The following is a 21,073-nucleotide window of genomic DNA, read 5'->3' as shown; positions in this document are numbered from 1 at the left end:
ACTGACTTCTCATTATCCAGGTAGTCTGGATACCATGCTCCTCAGCCTCCTGCTTCATTTCTGCCAGAAATAGCTGGACCATGGAAGTCCAGCCATATGACACATTGGGGTGTGGGGGGGGAAGAACTCAGATTTTCTTTGAAGTTCTAACTAGTAATCCATTGTATATTATTCACATTTTGTTTTTCTCATATGTTCTGTTGGTGAATATTAATTACACAAGATAATGAATGGGTTTCATTTTAAATACAGGCATTTGATGTATTTTCATCATATCCACCCCCAATGCACTAATTTACCTCCTCCTCCCTCTGATTAAGTCCTCTTCCCTAATAATCTTTTTACGTTCATGTTTTTTTCCTGTATTATATGTACAAGAGAAAATATGACACATATGTTTCCAATTCTATTTTGATTAGCATAATGATTTCCAGTTCCATCGATTTTCCTGAAAATGCCATGATTTTGTTCTCTATGGTGGAGAAATGTTTATGTACCTATTCTTTGTCCAACGATGGGCACTCGGGCTGATTCTGTGTCTGTCGTGAGCAAAGCTGAATTATATACATGGGTGTGCAGGCATCTCAATTGTGTGCTCTCTTAGTTTGCTTTCTGGTTCTATGATAAGACATCGACCAAAACCAACTTGGGGAGGAAAATTTTTGTTTCATCTTAAAGCTTACAGTCTATCAGTAGGAAAACCAAGACAAGAACTCCAGGCAGGAACCTGGAGGCAAGGATTGAGGCAGAAACCCCGGAGGGATGATGCTCTCTGACTTGCTTCTCTGACTTGGTCAGATACTTTTCGTATACAGTCCAGGCTCACCTGCCTAGGGATGACACTGCCCACAGTGGGCTGGGCCCTCCTACGTCAATTAGCAGGCAAGAAAATGCTCCATAGACCCCTCCACATGCCAATCTGATGAAGGAAATTCTTCAGTTGAGGCTTGCTCTTCCCACAGTCTCTAGTTTGTGTCAAATTGACAAGAGCTAACCAGCACACATGTTCACTTTGATCCCTTTGAGCATATCCCCACGAGAAGTATAGGTGTCATAGGTTTTTTTTTTTTAAGTTTTTGAGGGAACCCCACACTTCTTTTGTACTTTCTATACAAATTAGCATCCCACTAGCTGCACATGAGCTCCTCTCCCCTCTCAACATTGTCAACAATCTTTTTGACAGTGTTTCTGTCGGAGGCGAATGAAATCTCAGGATACTTTTCATTTGCGTTTTCCCTGATGGCCAGAGACGCCGAACACTTTATAGGTTCTGGTGATTTGTACTTCTTCTTATGAGAACTGTCTCTCCAGTTCATTTATCCTTTTGTTGGTTGGATTATTTGTCATTTTGGTGTTCAATCATTCTAGTTTTTATATCAATGTCTACATTAAAATCACCTTTTCTGTGACTGCATTTTTACTGTGTTGTTTTCTTGTTGCACAGAAGCTTTTAAGTTTGATTCATTCCCATTTGTCATTTTTTCTATTATTTTCTGAACTATTATAGTCCTATTCAGAAAGTCATTACCTACAACTAAATCTTGAAGTATTTCCCTAGTTTTCTTTTGTACTTTCAGACCTTAAATTAAGGTCTTTAATTCATTCTGAGCTGATATTTTTGCAGTGTGAGAGATGGTTCTCATTTCATCTGCTGCATGAAGATACATGGTTTTCCCAGATCCATTTTTAAAAGCAACTCTCTTCTGTCCACCATATATTTCGAAACCTTTGTTGGGAACCTGCTATTTCAGGTGTGCCCAAACTGGGGCCTTCTGTTGCATCCCAGCTATGAATATGACCCAGCACATTTACAGATATCATGTCACAGTGTCAAAGTTGGATGCCTGTGCTAGAAGCTTGAGCTTGAGCTCTCTGCTCTGTTTACTCTGTTCCATTTATCGGTGTCTGTTTTTTTTTAAGCAAAATTAGGCCTTGTATATGTCCAGTTCTTGAATTTTTTTCTTAGTGTGTAAAGAGGTGCTTCCTTACTGCATCTGTAACCTTGCTCATTGTTTGCTTAAATGTTTGTATCCTCTGTGTTCAATTTGTTTGGTCCAATTGTTTCCAGAGTTGTTAAGGTCAAAGCCTGGGCATGGCAGCCTTAATGAGCCAGGCTCAGCCACCCATTCTCAGTAGGCCAATTATAGAGAAAATAGTAGTGAAAAGGAAAGGGATTTATTTAATGTGGCCACATTGGGAGTAGGAACAAGTAAAAAGGTCCAGAGACAGCCCCTTCAGTCCATTTGGGGTTTGGGCATGAGGTCCGGGTGTAAATAGAATGAAAGAGGTGTGCGTGACTGACCAGTTCTGGAAGATGTGGTTCACTCTCCACTGACCCCTCCTTGTCTAGGTTCCTTCTGAAGGTGGTCTCTCAAGTACCCAGAACTTGTGAAATCTTCTCCTGAGAGACAAGTTGCTCTCGGGTACCAGACTTCAGCCTTTGCCTTGTCCTGGAGATCATTATTTCAACAGTCTGAAGGTCACACGTGCCCTGCTTTAGTTTATCTTTACTCTCGCTAGGATTGTTACAATATGTGCCTAGAAATTTGTCCTTATCTCATAAACTGCAATCTTCTGAAATATTATTTTTCAAAAATATTCCTTAATGATACTCTGGAACTCAGTGTTACACGCTGCAATATTCGTTTTGTCACCTCTCTGGTCTATCGATATGGCCCTTTTTCCTTTATCTTCTTTTATTGACTAGTTTAGATGATGATGTGCCAATCATTGTTACCTTTTCCAAGAACCAAGTCTGTTTGGTGGATCTTTGTAGTCTTATTTTGACTCTATTTAATTACTTTCAGCTCTGATCTGTATAATTTCATTGCTCCTACTTGTTTTCTGATTGGAGTTGCTCTTATTTTTCCAGTTTGGGTTCGTCATTAGGCTTTTAAATTATTTTTAATTTTTAATATACATATATTTGTTTTATGAAAATTTCCTATAGTGTAATTTAATCCTCCATTCTGAACTCCTCCTAGGTCTAACTTCCATCACTGCCCAACCCAAAGCTGTGTCCTCTTGAACAAATAACGTCCAACTTGTGCTATCCATATACCCTTGGGTGTGCTGGCAATACAATGGACTGTGATCAATGACTCTTAATGAAGACTGACTCCCTATCTCCAAGAAGTTGTCATTTCCCCACATCATGTCCACCTCAACTCCATGCTGGGATTTGGTTTGGATTTGGTTTGGCTTGAGCATTGTTTCCTTGTGGTCATCCATCACCACCTCAGTCTCTTACAGTCTTTCCAGTCCTTCTTCACAGTGATCCCTGAACTGTGGGAGGAGAGGATGTGACATAGGTTTTCTGTTTAAAACTGAGCATTCCACAGTCTCTTATTCTCTTCACCTTGATGAACTTTGGATCTCGGTATTAAGCCCCATTTACTACCAAAAGAAGCCTCTCTGGTAAGGGTTGAAAGAAACATTAATATGCAGGTATGATGATAAGTTATTAGGAGTCAGTTTAATACTATGCACATGCAGCAGAGCAATACTAGTAGGTTCACCCTGAGGGCCCAGGACCTGTCTAGCCATGGGTTCTTGGCCCTAATAACTGTGGCAGATAAGGGTTTCGTCCTGTGGAATAGATGAACTCTACTGAGCGATGTCTGGGTACATTAACTTGACTCAATGGACCTTAACATATACAACAGAATGCATGAAATGTAGTAGGGTGGGGGGGGCTGCAAGGAGGTCTGGATGGAGGTTGGGATATAAAAATGATTACAATGTTTTGCATGAAATGTACAAAAATTCAACAAAAATATACACAAAAAATAAAAATTTTAAAAGGCCTTTTATAGTTAGGGTTAGGGTTGAAGGGATAAGCTCATTTCTGTTACCTTGCCTTTTGAACGTTTCCTAATGCCCACTTGCTTATCTAGAATTCTAGTGCAATGCATTCCTTTCTGTGTTTCTGTATTTACCTCTTCTTTTATGTATAGATATCCTTATGTTCTGAAATGCTGGATTAATAGCCATGAATTCCTGTCTTGATGCTTATCTTTGAAGATCTTTATTTTTCCTCAAATTGGAAGGACGGTTTTGCTGTGTATAGTAATTTAAGTTAGGAGTTCTTCTTTCAGGACTTGAAGTACACATCACTCTATATTCTCTCCCTTAGAGTTTCTGTTGGGAAATCCACCGAGGCCTTACTTTTGTGACTTGTGACGTCTCTTACTGCTTTTCCTACTTTGTCTATGATTGTCTTAGCATCCTAATTTGATGCCAAGAGGTTCTTTTCTGACATATATGCACGGGGCTCTAAATGTCCCCTGTACCTGGGTTCCATATCTTTATCAAAGTTTGGAAAACTTTCCACTATTGTTCACTGAACAGGGTTTCTCCACTGTTAATCTATGCCTTGATACCTTCTTCAACAGTAGATATAGGTAAACTTTGTCTTTTAGTCAATACTATTTTGCAGATTCTGCCCTAGAGCCTATGACCTCGTGGCCATGGGCTTTTGACTAGGATTATAGTACCCAGCATCAAATTTCCTCCTATTCATTAGCAGGTCAGGTTGTTGTGGGGTCCAGCACTGGGTGAGACCACTGATGTCTTTTCTCCCACAGCACCATCAAATGCTATGAAATTTAGTAAGTCTTGAGGAAGTTTCCTTGTGAGTTTGATATTGATTTCCATATGTTCTTCAGTAAAAACTGTGTGATGTCATCAGTAACAGGATGGTACTGTGTTGTAATTTTTCAATTAATTTTTTTTAAATGTCATGGCTTTTGGTTTGGATTGTTTCATGTCAGGTTATCACTCTTTATTGTTTATTATATTTTTGTCTTTTTTTGAGACAGGGTCTCCCTGTAGTTCCAGCTGTCCTGGAACTCACTATGTAAACCAGGCTGGCCTCAAACTCACAAAGATCCATCTGCCTCTGCCTCCCAAGTGCTGGGATTAAAGGCATGTGCCACCATGCACGGCTATTGTTTATTATTTTGAATGTAATGTATCTTTCAAAATCTTTTCTTTCACTTCTTTTCACATTTCCTCATTTTTTGTGGTTTTCATAAATTTCATCTGAATTTATTCAGGTCTGTGTTTGTGTATTGTCTGTATATTCTTGCTATGTTTCCCTGATCATAAATTTTGGAGTTGTCAACTGGAGGAAGGGAGGAGACCAGCAAGATGGGGCAGTGGGGATGGGGGATGACAGGGAAGAAGGATGAATTAGAACAAAGCATTATGACACATGCATGAAAATGTTATAATGATACCCATTGCTTTGTACAGTGACTTAAAAATGTAAGCGAATGGGCAGTTGGCACTCACTGTCCATTCCTAGGACGCTCTTAGTCGTGATGGTCTCAGAAAGCAACTCTGCTCCATTTGTGGAACCCCAAGCCTATACACTTCCTGCTCTTTTCAAACGTCTCATTTAAGACTCATGCTCATTTTCAGTAGTAACCCTTTTTTTCTATCTCTTCTTCAATCTATATATTTTATTGATTTATAGACTAATTAACTGATTAATGCACTAATCCTATAAAACAAATCTTACATTTTTACTGGTTTCTGATTATCCCTAAAAGTGGTTCACAGAAGCAGCCTTACCAAATACCCTGGATTGGCAAACACTCGCGGTAAGGCATTCTGACGTTGTCGTCATGCTGGTCCCTTCAGGGAATTCCTGTGACCAGATCTTCACTGTTTCCATCACTTTCATGTCTTAAAGCTGTGTGAAATTTTAAAATATTCCCCAGCTTTTCCTCATTGTTGCTGCAGGTGGTTGAGCTTCGTCTTGACTTTTCTGCTTGTGTGGGAGGCAATGTTTTCCCTCCTTATATTCAGAGTTCTAGAAGTCTCAAAAGTGCTATTAATTGTTTGGTCTTTTATGTTTTTTTTTCTTTTTTTTTCTTTTTTTTTTTCTTTTTGAGATGGGGTCTCCCTGTAGCCCCAGCTGTCCTGGAATTCACTATGTAGACCAGGCTGGCCTTGAACTCACAGAGATCCGCCTGCCTCTCCCTCCCGAGTGCTAGGACTACAGGTGTGTGCCACCACACCCGGCTAGTTCAGAAAATAGGGAAAGCTGACATCAGGCTGATGTTAGTCGCTGTGGCCCTCGCTTTAAGTCTCACACCAGTGTGAAGTCAGAACTGCCTTTCAAAGCACAGACTGAAGGGTATCAGTACTGGAGATTCTCTGACCGGCTGCACTGGGGCCTGGGAATCTTAATTTAACAGAGTTCCTAGGCAATTCTGATGTGCTCCATCAACATGAAGGTATTTGGAAACTACGGAGCTGAGCATGACATGATTAAAAAGTAATTTTCCGAGTCACTATTTTTATGATAAAATGCAAGAAATTTCATGGACTGTAAATAGGAAGGAAGATCAAATTTCAGTTCCCATTTCTAGTAGGTAAAGAAAAATATATCTCCCCAGGAAAGTTTAACACCACATCCCAACGTCAAGATTATAAAGGCCAGAACGAAAGCGTTCTGGTCCTGTAAGTGGAGCCCTGGCCCAGCTGAGGCTCTGGTAAGCTGTGAAGACTGACCAGTCACTACAAGAATTACTCAGAAAAGAACAAGAACTCTGTGATTGGTTAGTAAGGCCTTCAGATAGGAAGTAGCATTGCTGAGGAGACCAGATTTGGTGGATTCTATCACTGAGCATGGTGCAGAAGTAGGGCAACAATGGGACAAAACGGCTCCTATATTTCTGCTATTAGATGAGTTATAGCAAGTATTTTATGAAAAGGAAGTAGAAGCTGTTGGGGGACACTGCAGCCATCTTAAAAGTAATTGTATGGAAGTAATTTGTTTATATGAGGTTTATATGAGAAGTTAATAGTGAGTTTTGCTAAATTGCTTTATGTGTCATAGTTCCAAATTATAAGTCTTGTAAACTATTGATTTCACAAAGCACACATGCACTAGATGATGCTCCCCACCTGCTGAAATCAAGAATTTATACCCAGAAGCAATAGAGAAGGTAAGTCAACATAGCTTTTTCCGATTTCCTTCTGAATGAAGCTTGGCTGTGTGTGTCTGCAGGGGTCAGGTGACGTTGGAGATGTGGCCATTGATTCAGAAGGCACAGGACCAAAAATACATGATACCATGCAGCTGTCTGATTGTTTATGAATGTACACATCAGATCTGAGTATGAGAAAAGGAGAGCCCCATTCTATTTGTAGGAAGAAAGGTCAAGGGAATTCCCTCATAGAGATTAAATTTAACATATTTTGAAGAGTGAGTTAAACAAGTGAATAAATGTGTGTAAGGGATTCAGACCCAGGAGACAACTGACAGATGACAGTGATCACATAATTATGGTGCGCTCTGAAAAGTTTAATAAGTAGTTGCTTGGATCAACATGTTTGGTGTTTGTTAAAGTATAGATTAGAAATTATTTTAATAATTTCAGAGTTATTTGACTTCAAATAACATTTTATTTTTATATATTTTTATAGTTAAAATATAATTTATTTCCCTTCCCATTAGTCCTCTTTGTCCCCTTACACCATTTCATTTCTACATTTAAAACGTATGCATTTTTTATGATGTGGGGGTATATATGTGTATGATGTGCGTATTAGTCACTTTTCTGTTGCTGTGATAGAAACACTGACCAAAAGAACTTATAAAAGGAAGAGTTTATTTGTGCTTACAGTTCCAAGGGAATTACAGTCCATCTCGCTGGGGAGGCATGGTGGCAGAGTCGGCTGGAGGAGGAGTGGAAGCCAAGCTCTACATCTTCCAGCAGGCACAGGAAATGAGAGCAACTGGAGATCTAGCAAGGCTTAAGAACCCTCTAAGCCCACCCCCAGTGACATGCTTCCTCCAGGATAGCCACACCTTCTAAGACCTCCCAAAACAGCACCACCAATTGGGATGAAATATCCAAATACTTGGAGCCTATGGGGGACATTGTCATTCAAACTACCACAATGTGTGTGTGTGTGTGTGTGTGTGTGTGTGTGTGTGTGTGAATGGGAGTGTACGTTTGTCATAATACGTGTGGAACTCAGAGGACAACTTTTGGGAGTGGCTCTTCCCTTCCACGATGAGATCTGGGAATCAAGCTCAGGTTGCCAGGCTTTGCTGAGAAGTGCTTTGCGAGCTTTTACCCAGGGACCCAGCCCACTGGCCTTGAGTCTACTTTTTATGTTATTTCTGCACACATATTCTTATGTATCCAGATAATATCTTGGAAGCACAGTATTTATCAGTTGACATTTTAAATAATTCAAAGTTTTGACTTACTCTGAAGATGAATTGGAGTCACTGAAAGATTTTTAAGCAGAGGAACGGCATGAACAACTCTTGGGTACAGAAGCCCATCTACCCAGTAGTTAATACGATTCGGGGAGAGAGATCCTGAGGACAGCACAGCAATCATAGCTACTTTCCAAGACTGCTCTTCCGAGTGTGCAGAGGAAACAGAGTTAGAGACTCGCTGATGATGTAATCTATAAAGTTTGATCACTGGTTAGCTGAATAGTTCCTCAAAAGGAGTGCGGAGAGTGACGTATTCACTCTAAGTTTTGTGGTAGAAGTAACCAAAATAGGAACTGCATGAGAAGAAACAAATTCATACTAAAAAAAGAGCTTAAAAAGTGACTTGTGAAGTTTGAGATTTCTACTGAATATCTATGCAGATTCAAGTAGTATGAGAAAGTCATTACTTTCCGTCTTCTGATAGAAGACTCAGGTACCCATGAAGGAGCTGGATCAGCATGTGTGAAGCAATTATAAGCAGAAACAGAATATCTAAGAATCATAAGTAAAAAGAAAGCAGAAAGGCACCCAAGGAGAGACCTCTGGAGAATATTAACTTCGGCAGTGAACAGAAAAAGGGAAGCAGCCCTATTATAAAACCCTGCAGAAGAAATGTACAAAGGGAAGAGCTAAGTGATTTGGATGCTAAATACAGAGACAAAAGGATCGCAGAACACGGGGTGGCTATGTGAGGTCAGTGTGTTTGATATTGGGAAATACATTGCAGATGATAGTTATGTGCTGATACCTATTCTTGAATTCTTCATGGCGATGAAAGACTGCTCCGAGTTGGTAAACCCTTCCTCGTCACCCCTGTGGTCAAGTAACTATGTTCTGAGAAGAATGTGTAAGGATACTGCCTTACTAAGAATTGTCCTACTGAAATTATGAACATTTTTCCTTAAAAGCAGCTGACTTTTGTCTTTTTCATCGTTCTACCTTTCTTTTCATTGAAGTGGAGAGCCAGTTTCTCAAGGTGGAGCAGCCGTTTTGAATGGCCATGTGGTCCTGCGAATGGTGAGCACGCTAGCAGACCCTCTGATCCATTGATGTCTGTCTTCAAAGATGTCAAGAGCAATTCTTAGATACAATGCTTTATGGGTAGAGCCTATGTGGAGTGAGCAATGCATTTCTATATCATTCATATCTTTTGTTTCAGAGTTTTAATGTGGCTTGTTCTTCACCGTAATGCTTACTGACATGACGTTGCTGATGAATTTTGTTGGAGTTTTTTTTCATGAAACACAGGCATTAATCTTATCATTTTACATTATATGGTTGCTTAAACAAGACCTGCAAAATGACACCACTAGTTGACATACCAAATTGAACAGAGGAAATGTCAAAGTGTTCCACTCCTAGACGAAGAACTACAGGCCATCAATGGGTGCTGACAGGGAGAACCAGTCTCCTCTAGGGACAAGCCCCCGATAGGTTGTCCAATCCCAAATTATGGAGGGAAAATAGGGATTGGGGACACAGGGGGAGTTGGAGGGGAGAAGGGGGAATATTGAGATAATTCTACCATGTGTAGACTGTCTCCCTCCCCTTCCGTCTTTTTGAAACTGGATCTAGGCTGGCCTTGAATTCACAAAAATCACCTGCCTCTGCCTCCCAAGTGCTGGGATTAAAGGCATGTGCCACCACTAATGGCTTGACTGTCTTTTTTTTTTTTAACATATCCATACTGTAATACTTTCTCTCCCAATACACTCAATAGTTAGTTAATATATTTCAAATTTAAAATTATATTAACTAAAATCTCAGAAACAAAATGTTATAAATAAATCAAAAAGTTTTCAAAAAACATTTTTAAAACATTATATTTCATTTACTTCTTTATTTTGTTGACAATTTCATATACATGTATTATATTTACATCATTTTCACCCTTCCTAGTGTGTTACCTTTATATCAATATAACAGATGAGATAAATCAATTTATAAGGAGAAAAGGTTTATTTTAGTTCATAGTTTGGAGGTTTCAGTACACATCATGATGGAAGTTTTGGGAGGAGTAAACCAATTTATGGCCAAGGCTGGGGGAGGGAGAAGAGAGAAAGAGGCAGAGAATGTGATCCCATAGCCCCTTTGAGGGTACATTCTCAGTAACTTGAAGACCTCACACTAGCCCCAGCTCTTAACATCACCAAGCTGAAGGGCAATTATTAATACATGGGCTGTTATGGAACATTCTGGATCTAAACTCCAGCACTTAATAAATGACTATTAAGTAATGGACTGGAACAGAAATTCTTCAATTCTGAAGTCTTTAAAGTAAGAGTTAAGAGATGGCTTTAAAGGAAAACTAAGATATATAATAAAGAGGATGTAGGAGGGTTGGAGAGATGGCTCAGAAGTTAAGATAAGAGCATTGCCTACTCTTACAGAGGTTAAAATCTCAGCACATACACGGTGGCTAACAACTGTCTGTAACTCCAGTTCCAGTGAAACCTGATGCCCTCTTCTGATCTCTGCAGGCATTATGTGACACATGTGTGCTTACATACATGCAGACAATACAGTCATACACATAAAAATAAAAATAATAAATAAAAAAAGATGTGGAAATTCTTCTGTTTACTCTCTCAGTCAGATTTACTCAGACACTTCTGGGTTCTCAAAACACCTGTATGTTTTCTTGTCACAAATGAACTGATTAAGTTCTATATATTCTTTGTGGAAAGAGGTTGTGAAATCTCTAATAAAATATTCAGGACATATTGGAAATTCAGCTCAAACCATCTAAATCAGAGGGAAATGAACTACTACTCACAGGCCAAACGTGACCTGGAGCTGGCCTGTGTAAATAAAGTGTTATTGGAATACAGCCGTGGTCACTCCTTGGCATATTGCTTATGGATACTTTCCTGCCACAGATCTGATACACCATATGACCAGCAAGTCAAGCGTATTTGCTATCTGGACCTAGTCAAAAGAAGCTTAGCATATACTGGTCTAAAGAATGGAAAAAAGATGAAGCTATTAAAGGACAGTGCACTAAGACTCAGAACAAATCTTTTGATATCATAGTCTGCAGAAAGATGCTTGTTTGTGATAGAAGAGTAACAGGGAAAGTGAAACTTCTGTAACAATTTGGAAACATAAATTTCTTTTCATCTTTTTGAGACAGGGTCTCCCTGTAGCCCCAGCTGTCCTGGAACTCACTATGTAGACCAGGCTGGCCTTGAACTCACAGAGATCCGCCTCCCTCTGCCTCCCAGTGCTGGGATTAAAGGCGTGTGCAGGTGGCAAGCATACTTCTCTCTAAATATAGGGATGTGACAGACATAGTGTTCTCTCTAGGATCTGTGACGTCCCCAGTCATGTGTTTTGGGCTATGTTTACAGTACCACACATGAGTTCCCTCCCATTGAGCTGTTTTTAAGTCCAATTATATAACTGCCGATTACCCCCAAGATAAAAGTGCCACTAATGTACCAATAGACATAGTTTGCTGTGCCAGTCATTGTTGTGGATATTAGGCTTTACAGCTGGGCTGGACCCAGCTGGATTGATTTTCTTCCTTAGTGGCTTACATAATAATATCTTCTAGAACTGTGAGATCTAGCCTTCATGGAGGAGGCATCCAGGTCAGTTCCAGCTCCATTGCTCTAAGTCTTGTGTCCAAAGTATGTCCTGTTTCCGGCAATAGGGTCTTACTTTCAAGTTCTAGGAGGTAATCAAGGGCTGTGCCAATAGCCTGTGTTATTTTGGGAGACTTTGGACTACCCTGACCAACAACTCAAAGAGAAGTTTCTTCTGTCTGGCACTGTGTTTCTTGTTTTATAACTTTCAGCTACACATGCACTCATGTACAGATATTGTATGTGTATTTCTCAGTAGACTTTTTAACTAATGCATTTCCTTCTGGTTTTTCATACCACCTAAGAATTATTTATGTCTCCTCTCTCTCCCCCATCTAACCCTTCTTCCTTCTCCAGTTAAAATACCCTATTTCCCCCATTTCCCACTTGATAACACCTGTCTCCTGTCATCCCCCTCTCTTGAGACCCTTCTTCCCATTTACCAACATGATCTCTTGTATAACAGAGTTCCACAAATTGTCACACACAGAGAAAAAGTTTCTTTGAGATGCCAAGCCCTAAGTGACACATCTACAATGGGATCTCTATACCAAAGGCTCATGGAACATAGTGGAACAGGTGGCATAGAGAACACAAATGCATCTCTCAACTCTTATCAGAAAAACTGCCTCGTGCAACTGAGGGCAATGCTCACAGAAGGCCACAGCTGGCTGAAGTGTGAAGAACAAGAGACTGCAGAGCGTGTGTCCCTGGGGTAAGACTCCTATATTAAATCTTACCCACCCAGTGGATTATTGTAATTAATATTTTGCCTGACATGGTGGTAACCATCTGTCCTCATGTAGGTTAAGATCTGAGGGTCAGTCATTTAAAGTGAATGGACTTAAAATTTTAATCATTGAAAATGTTCAGGTGTAAGGATTGCTCAGCTGTCTGGGGATAAAAAGGGGACAAGCATGGTTGGGAACACCATGGAGTTATTTGTAACTTCTAAGTTGTAATTTCAACGAGCAGTTCAGTCTTTGCTTCTCTTTCTGTGTCAATACCTTGTGGGCCCTGCCTCTTCCATATGTTGTAGAGTTCAATGCATGTCAGTCATCAATAATATGCCATAAAATATGGATCATCAGTGTTTAAAGGAACATTAAATATTCTTTCACCTAAGAGCCCATTTGTTTGAAAATGCTAATATACACAGGAGTAATTATATAAAAATGCTTCTCAATCCATTTACTTCTCTTTTAACTCTGATAAGTCTTACAGTCTTTGTAAAGGACTTTTTATTTATCCTTTCCCACATTTACATGCAAATGAAAACATCTGGAACTAAAATTGACAATATGACTCACTGGAGATGGTAGCCTTACATGTATGTTCTTAGTGAACACCATGTTACTCATTTCTGGATATAGTTTTGTCCCCATTTGGAGCTTGTAAGATGGTAGCATTTCGAAGGCATTGTTTCTTCAGCCCTGTGGAGATGAAGAGGCTAAGCTGAGCAGATTGGGCACCTTCTAGTACATCCACAACACAAATATCTCCTCCCCTCAGAGAGAGAATTTTCCCCACGTTGTTCTTGTAAGAAATGAGTAGAAATCCTCTCTCCTCCAAGTATTCACACTTCTCCATTTACATGCCCAGTGCCCAGATGTCATCATAACAAGTATGGGAACTCCCACAGGACCCCCCACCCAGTCTCTTCTTTGCTAAATATATCCCATCATCTCTCCCTTTTTCTCTTATTCTTCGTTTCCTTGCTGTTTCCTGTCTGTTCTACATGACACCTAGAGAAATGGCTAAGCTGGATGGATAGCATGTCCTCCCTTCACTGCAGATCTTCCTTCAAGACTTCCTGATAAATCATGGGGGAGGACATTGATGGGGAAGGCAATGCTATGGTAAATATCCTGAGCTCCTTCACTGAGGCAGTAGATTGTTTAGAAATCAGCCCCACAAGCAAGCTCTTCTTGGGTCACCAGTCTATCAAGTGCGACGTGTTCATTAGCAACACTCCTTTTTCAAGGAAACTTTTTGCCTCCACAACAAATGATATACCGCTTGTTGTTATAGGTTCCTCTAGCTTACCACACCACTTCATCTGCATGATGGCTTCCTGTTCCCTCATGTTTGATTTAGATTATTGAGCATCCCAAAGTCAGACACCACAAACTCAGATCCCTACAGGAGCCAAGAAAGCAATGTGAATGAGCAAAGCAGAAAGAGGGGCCAATAGCAGGGAGTGTGGCAAACAGACAATGCCCATGGAATGAACAGGAGCTGCTACCCTGTCACCATCACGTGGTATGGACAGGCGCTGCTACCCTGTCACCATCACGTGGTATGGACAGGAGCTGCTACCCTGTCACCATCACGTGGTATGGACAGGAGCTGCTACCCTGTCACCATCATGCATAGTGAACTAGCTGCCCTTCTAGTGTACAAATTTAAAAACTGGAAAATTCAGGCTTTAATGTAAATACTTAGAATATAAAATTTTGAAAATGAATTCAAAAAATAAAAATGAATTGTACCACTTTAATACAGGATCAAAAGTCAATTCACACCCTGAACTGAAGCTGCAGTCTGCACATGTCCATAAACTACACAGCCACAGGGGTTCTTAACTCATTTCCCTCTTGACCCACCCGCTCTTCTTCCCTCTAGGTAGGGTTCACAAAGGCCTTCCTCTTGCCCCAGCAGGCCTTCTCTGCCTGACACCGGTGTGGTAACCCTCCCCACACCTGAGAGCTGCGTTTGCAGCTTCAAGCCGCCCTCTTACTCGTCAGACTTCCAAAGTCAGAAAACGTCGTTTTCAAATTACAGTTTGACTTCTAAGGAGAACATGTGTTTTCATAGTATAAACCACAGAATACCAATTTGAACCTTCCTTCTTTACTGTTGGACTCACACAGTCAGAGTGGGAAGGATTCAGGTGAGTCTTGGGAGTGAGATCTATTGAGCAAATCTTGATGAAGAGTCTTATAAACATAGATTTCAATCTTGTCTCTGACATTTCTTAGCAGCTTGAACTTGTTCAAGTCCCATAGATCCATTTCGTTTTCATTTTCTCATATGTAAAATGGAGATAATGATAAAGGATTATTATAAAGATTAAATTGGACAATATAAAAGAAAGTACCAAGAAACTAATGATATTGAAACATTCTGCATTATTATGATTGGTGTTTTTAATATTTAAGTCCAACTCATCTTGGAAGTTTTTCTTGTATTGAGATTTCTTATTTTTCATTTTCATGTCATAAAATGGAATTAACAAAAGATCGTGTAAATAAATAATAACCAACTCTCAAAGTAGTTTCATTGTAATTGAGTATATTGACCTGATACAATGTGTTCAATATTTCATTTTTATTTTTAAGATCCTGCTTTTTTTTTAACTTTTAAAAGAAACATTATTGAGAATTTCATACATGCATATAAGGTGTTTTGATCAAATCCATGGCCACTCCTCCCCTCCAACTCCTCCCCTATCTCCCCATCACTTTTTTCTGACAACTTCATGTTCTTTCTTTCTTTCTTTCTTTCTTTCTTTCTTTCTTTCTTTCTTTCCATTTTTGCTACTCTAACATTACCCCTCTGAAGAGATAACCCTAAAATCTTTTGGGGATTAGATAAGCACTCCCAAATACTTTTGTCATTTTTGGCCTTTGGAGTGGAATATGTTGCATAGAGGCCCAAGGACATTTTGACTTTTAGCCAAGAAACTAGCTACTTTTCTTTGGGGTCTTTTTTATCCTAACTGCCTAGCCAATTCCTACCTCCTATTATTATCACACCATCCTCTTAAGAGGTTACCCAAATTGCTCATAGGAAATATGGATGCAGACTGCTCTGGCTTCTACCATGCTGAACAGGGATGCAGGGTGAGGCAATTGGAATACCCCTTCAGTGGGTCTATCTAAAAAACTCCTAAATTGTATAACTCTTAACTTCAGGGAGAAAAGAAAGTCCTTGACTGGTCAATAGGGGATGTGAAGGAGAAGTAAAGGGCAGAGTAGTTAGCATTAGAAGTTCTAGACAGAACAAGAAAAAAGTCAGAACAAGGCAAATAAATGTTCCTATCAGAGTCCATTGGGATTACTTGACAAGAGCTTCCAAAAGCATCCCTCTATTAGGTTCCTCCTCATAGAGGAGTGGTTAGAATCAGTGTCAGTTCCCTCTCAAAGGCTTCTAGATAAGGGGAGAAAACAAATTTATCCATCATTTTAGAACAATAGCAGGTTGTCTCCCTTAGCTACAGGTGGGCACTACAGTATTGCAGACCAAGATTTGAAGTCTTATAGCTGAGCAGCACTTTCTGATTAGAACAAAATCATCAATGAGAAATAATTGTCTAAATAAATTTTTATATGGATTTAAGCTTAATGTCTTGGAAGTGTGTTCCCTTGAACTCTTAAAGAAATATACTGGTCACTTTACTATTTGGTTAAACTTTCTTTTTGGGTGTTTAAGATCATAGAGTTGGCCCAAATAAATCAATTTATGTTTGTACTTAAGGTCATTTGAGGATCTGTTCCTCAGGGGTCACATGGGCTTGGGAGGAGCTGCTGGCTCCTTTCTTTTACCAGCTCCATCTACGTGACGATAAGTCAAAGGGCCTGCTCGACCATATATGGCTTCATTTGGAAGCATGGATGAAATAGTTCCTCTGAGTTGACTCTTCTCTTTCTAGACTGTACACTGGTTCAAGTCCATTTCATGGGGTCTCCATGTCCTCTTGCCTTTAAGTCCCTCTGACCAGATTAGCTAGGCTTCAAATTAGGGCTGTTAAACATCCAATAAGGTTAGTTCCAGCAGTCTGGTACTTTTAATTACCATGTGCTATGTAGATAAAGCTTGGGTAAAAAACCAAATATTCTCAGATAAACCTTGACTATATATATTTTGTTTCTTAAACTAGTTGACTAAACTATGACCTCAGAAATTTTTAAGAATATGTGTATATTATTTTTGTCTCATTCTTTATATATCATAACAAACCTACACAGACCTTCATCACTTGCTTAGCCTTTCTCATTTTTTTCTGTCTAGTTTGGAAAATATTTCCATTATCATATCCTTTAAAGATATTCTACAGTCTCATTTTCTTTTTATTAAAATAATCATGAGACATAATAGCATTAACAAACAAAATTTCCATCTGCTGTGAGAATTTTTTCCTGGTGATACTAAGCAATGCTTATTCTCTTTTTTTAAGAAAAATTTATTTATTTTATCATTTTTTGTGTATGCATGTATTGCCTGCATGTAGGTAAGTGCACCTGTGTTGTGTATTGCCCGCGGAGGTCAGAAGAGGCTGTCAGATCCCTTGGGACTGGAGTTACAGACAGTTGTTAGCTGCTATGTGGGTGCTGGGATTCCAACCTGGGTCTTCTGTAAGAACAGTCAGTGTTCTTAACTGCTGAGCCATCTCTCCAGACCCACATTTAAAGGTCTAGTGTCAAGCCAATGTTCGATTGAAGTTTTACTGGGGAATCAATGAATTTGCTGAGCTTACTTACTGAGATAACTGAAGGGTTGCTGAGGTATGACCTGAGGATATGCACACCAGAATGCCTTTACCCAGCATGGATCATGCTTCTCTTCCTAGCCTTCCCTGGATTTTATACTTTAGTCCTCCCCAAATCCAGGAGGCCATGTGTGATTACGGCCAAATTACAGAGAGTTGGCTGGGAAGAGTGGTTGGATACTCTTGTGAGGGTCCACGGACCCTGCTTGTCCCTCCTTTAATGAAGGAGCACAACTGTCAACCAGCCCAACTGTGATGATGATTAGCAATCAGGCTCAGCTGAAGTCATGAAAATGGAAGTTATTTCACTCAGAAGGGACTGCTGTATAGCATCATCTTATTATTAAAAGGACCTGGAATTTAAAAGGATTTGGTACTAGGAGCCACATATGAGGGAGAACATATGTTGTTTGTTTTTCTGAGTCTGTGTTACTTCACGTAGTATAACACCTTCTAGATCCACCCATTTACCTGCAAATTTCATTATTTCACCTTTACTGCTGAATAGAACTCCATTGTGTAAATATACCACATTTTTGTTAACCACTCATCAATTGAGGACACTTAGGTTGCTTCCATCTCTTAGCTATTGTGAAAAGAGCAGCAACAAACATGGTTGTACAAGTGTCTCTACAATAGGATGAGTCCTTTGGGTATTTGCCAAGGAGTGGTATAACTGGGTCATATGGTAGGTGCACTTTTAGTTTTTTAAGAGTTCTCCACACTGTTTTCCATAGAGGTTGCACAAGTCTGCCATCCCACCAGCAATGAATGAGCATACCCCTTTCTCCACTGTACCCCTTTCTCCACATCCTTGCCAGAATTTGGTATCATTTGTTCTCTTGATCCTAGCCAGTCTGATTGGAGTAAGGTGATACCTTAGGGTGGTTTTAATTTGAATTTCCTTTATTACTAACAATATTGAATACCTGAGATATTTCTTAACCATCTTTATTTCTTCCTTTGAGAGCTCTCTGTTGAAACCTTTAGCCCATCTTTTCATTGGGTCATTTGGTTTCTTGATTCTTTGTTTTTTGAGTTCTTTATATATTCTGGATGTTAAACCTCTGTCAGATGTATCACTGGTGAAGATTTTTTCCCATTATGTGGGTTTTCTTTACACTGTTTTGATTGTTTCTTCTGCTGTACAGAAGCTTTTTAGTTTAATGAGGTCTCACTTGTTGATTGCTGACCTTATTCCTGAGCAACTTCTGTCCAATTTAGAAAATCCTATCCTACACCTATATCTTGTAAGTTACTGCCAATATTTACTTCTAATGGTTTCAGGGTTTCCTGTTTCATGTTGAGGTCTTTGATCCATTTGGAGTTGACCTTTGTGCAAGGTGAAAGATAAGGATCTAGTTTCATTCTTCTTCAGATGGAGATTCAGTTTTGCCAGCACCATTTGTTGAAGATGCTGTCTTTCCTCCATTGTGTGTTCTTGGTACCTTTGTCAAATATCAGGTGTTTGAAATTGTGTGTACTCGGGTTTGGATCTTCAAAAATGTTCCCTTGATCTATGTGCCAGTACCATGCTGTTTTATGACTACAGCTCTGTAGTATACTTTGAGATCTGGTATAGTAATCTCCCCAGCATTGCTCTTTGTACTCAGGATTGTTTTGCCTATGCGGGGTCTTTTGTGCTTCCATATGCTTTTAAGGATTTTTTTTTTTCTAATTCTGTGATGTATGTCATGGGGATTTTGATTAGGATTACATTGAATCTATATATGACTTTTGGTAGAATGGTCATTTTCACAATATTAATTCTTCCCATCCATGAGCATGGGCGGTCCTTCCATCTCCTGGTGTCTTCCTCAATTTCTTTCTTTAAAGATTTAAAATTTTCACTGTAGAAATCTTTGGTATCTTTGGTTAGATTTATTTCAAGATATTTTATTTATTTATTTATTTAGTAGCAATTATGAATGGGAGCATTTCCCTATATTCTTCCTCCAATTGCTTGTTATTGGTATATAGAAGGCTACTGGTTTTTGTAGATTGATTTTATAACCTGCCACTATACTGAAAGTGTTGATCTGTCCTAGGAGTTTTCTGGTGGAACTTTTGGGATCTCTTAGGTATAATATCTTATCATCTGCAAAAAGTCATAGTTTGACCTCTTCTTTTCCAAAGAGTATTGCTTTAATTTCCTTCTCCTGTCTTATTGCTCTAGCAAAAATTTCAAGCACTATATTGAAAAGGAGTGGAGATAGTAGACATCCTTGTCTGGTTCCTGATTTTAATGGAATGCTTCCAGTTTTTCTCCATTTAGAATGATGTTGTCTGTGGATTTGGTATATATGGCTTTAATGATGTTGAGATATGTTCCCTCCAGTCCAATTCCCTCTAGGACTTTGAATATAAATGCATGCTGAATTTTGTCAAAAGTGTTTTCTGCATCTATTGAGATGACAATGTGGTTTTTGTCTTTGAGTTCATTTGTGTGATTAATGATGTTTATTGACTTGTGTATTCCAGCCCTGCATCTCTGTGATAAAGCCTACTTGATCATGGTGAATTATATCTTTGATGTACATCTGTATGTGATTTGAAAATATTTTGTTGAGAATTTTAGCATCTATGTTCATTAAGGATAAGGGTCTATAGTTTTCTTTTTTGGTTGTGTCTTTACCTGGTTTGGGTATTAGAGCGATGCCTACTTCATAGGAGAATTTGGAAGTTCTCCCTGTTTCTATTATTTTGTATAATTTAAGGACTATTGGTTGGAGGTCTTTAAATGTCTGGAAGAATTCTGTTGTAAATCCATCTGGGCCTGGGCTTTTTTAGTTGGGAGGCTTTGTATTACTGTTTCGATTTCTTATATGTTATGGGTTTGTTTAAACTGTTGATCTCTTCTTGGTTTAACTTTGGTGGTTCCCATAATTTTAGATATCCGTTCATTTCTTTCAGATTTTCAAATTTAGTAGCATATAGGCTTTTTTAAATATTCCCTTACAATGATCTGGATCTTCTGGGTGTCTGTTGTGTTGTTTCCCCTTTCATCTCTGATTTTGTTGAATTGGATTTGCTCTTTCTTTCTTTTGGTTAACTGGGCTAAGTGTCTGCATATCTTGTTTAGCTTTTCAAAGAACTGGCTCTTAGATTCATAGATTCTTTGTATTGTTTTCTTTGATTCTATTTCATTAATTTCTGCTTTGATTTTTGTTATTTCTTCTCTTCTGCTGGTTTTAGGTTTCATTTATTCTTGCCTTTCCAGGGTCTTGAGTTGCAGTGTTAGGTCATTTATTTGGGTTCTTTCTAATTTTTTTAGTGTAGACACTTAGAGTTATAAACTTCCCTTTTAGGACTGCTTTTAATGTGTCCCAGAGGTTGTGTTCTGTTGTATTGTCCTTTTCATTGAATTCCAGGTATTCATATTTTCTTTCTAAATTTCTCCTTTTCCCACTCATTGTTTGGGAGTGTGTTGTTTAATCATCATGAGTTTGTGTAGTTACTAGGGCTTTGTCCAGTGTTGATTTTGAATTTTATTGCACTGTGGTCCAATATAATGCAGGGAATTATTTCAATTTTTTTATTTGTTGAAGTTTGTGTTGTGGCCCAGTATGTGGTCAGTTTTTGAAAAAGTTCCGTGGGGTGCTGAGTAGAAAGTATATTCTTTGTTGCTTGGGTGGAATATTCAAAAGATGTCTGTTAGGTCCATTTGATGTATGGTATCTTTTAATTCAGACATCTCTCTGTTTATTCTTTGTCCAGTTGACCTGTCTAATGGAGACAGTGGGATAT

This window comes from Nannospalax galili, unplaced genomic scaffold (genome assembly GCF_000622305.1).
Source record: "Nannospalax galili isolate Female #2095 unplaced genomic scaffold, S.galili_v1.0 scaffold927, whole genome shotgun sequence".
NCBI lineage: Eukaryota > Metazoa > Chordata > Mammalia > Rodentia > Spalacidae > Nannospalax > Nannospalax galili.
The sequence above is the reverse complement of the archived record's forward strand: the minus strand, read 5'-3'. Positions refer to the sequence as shown.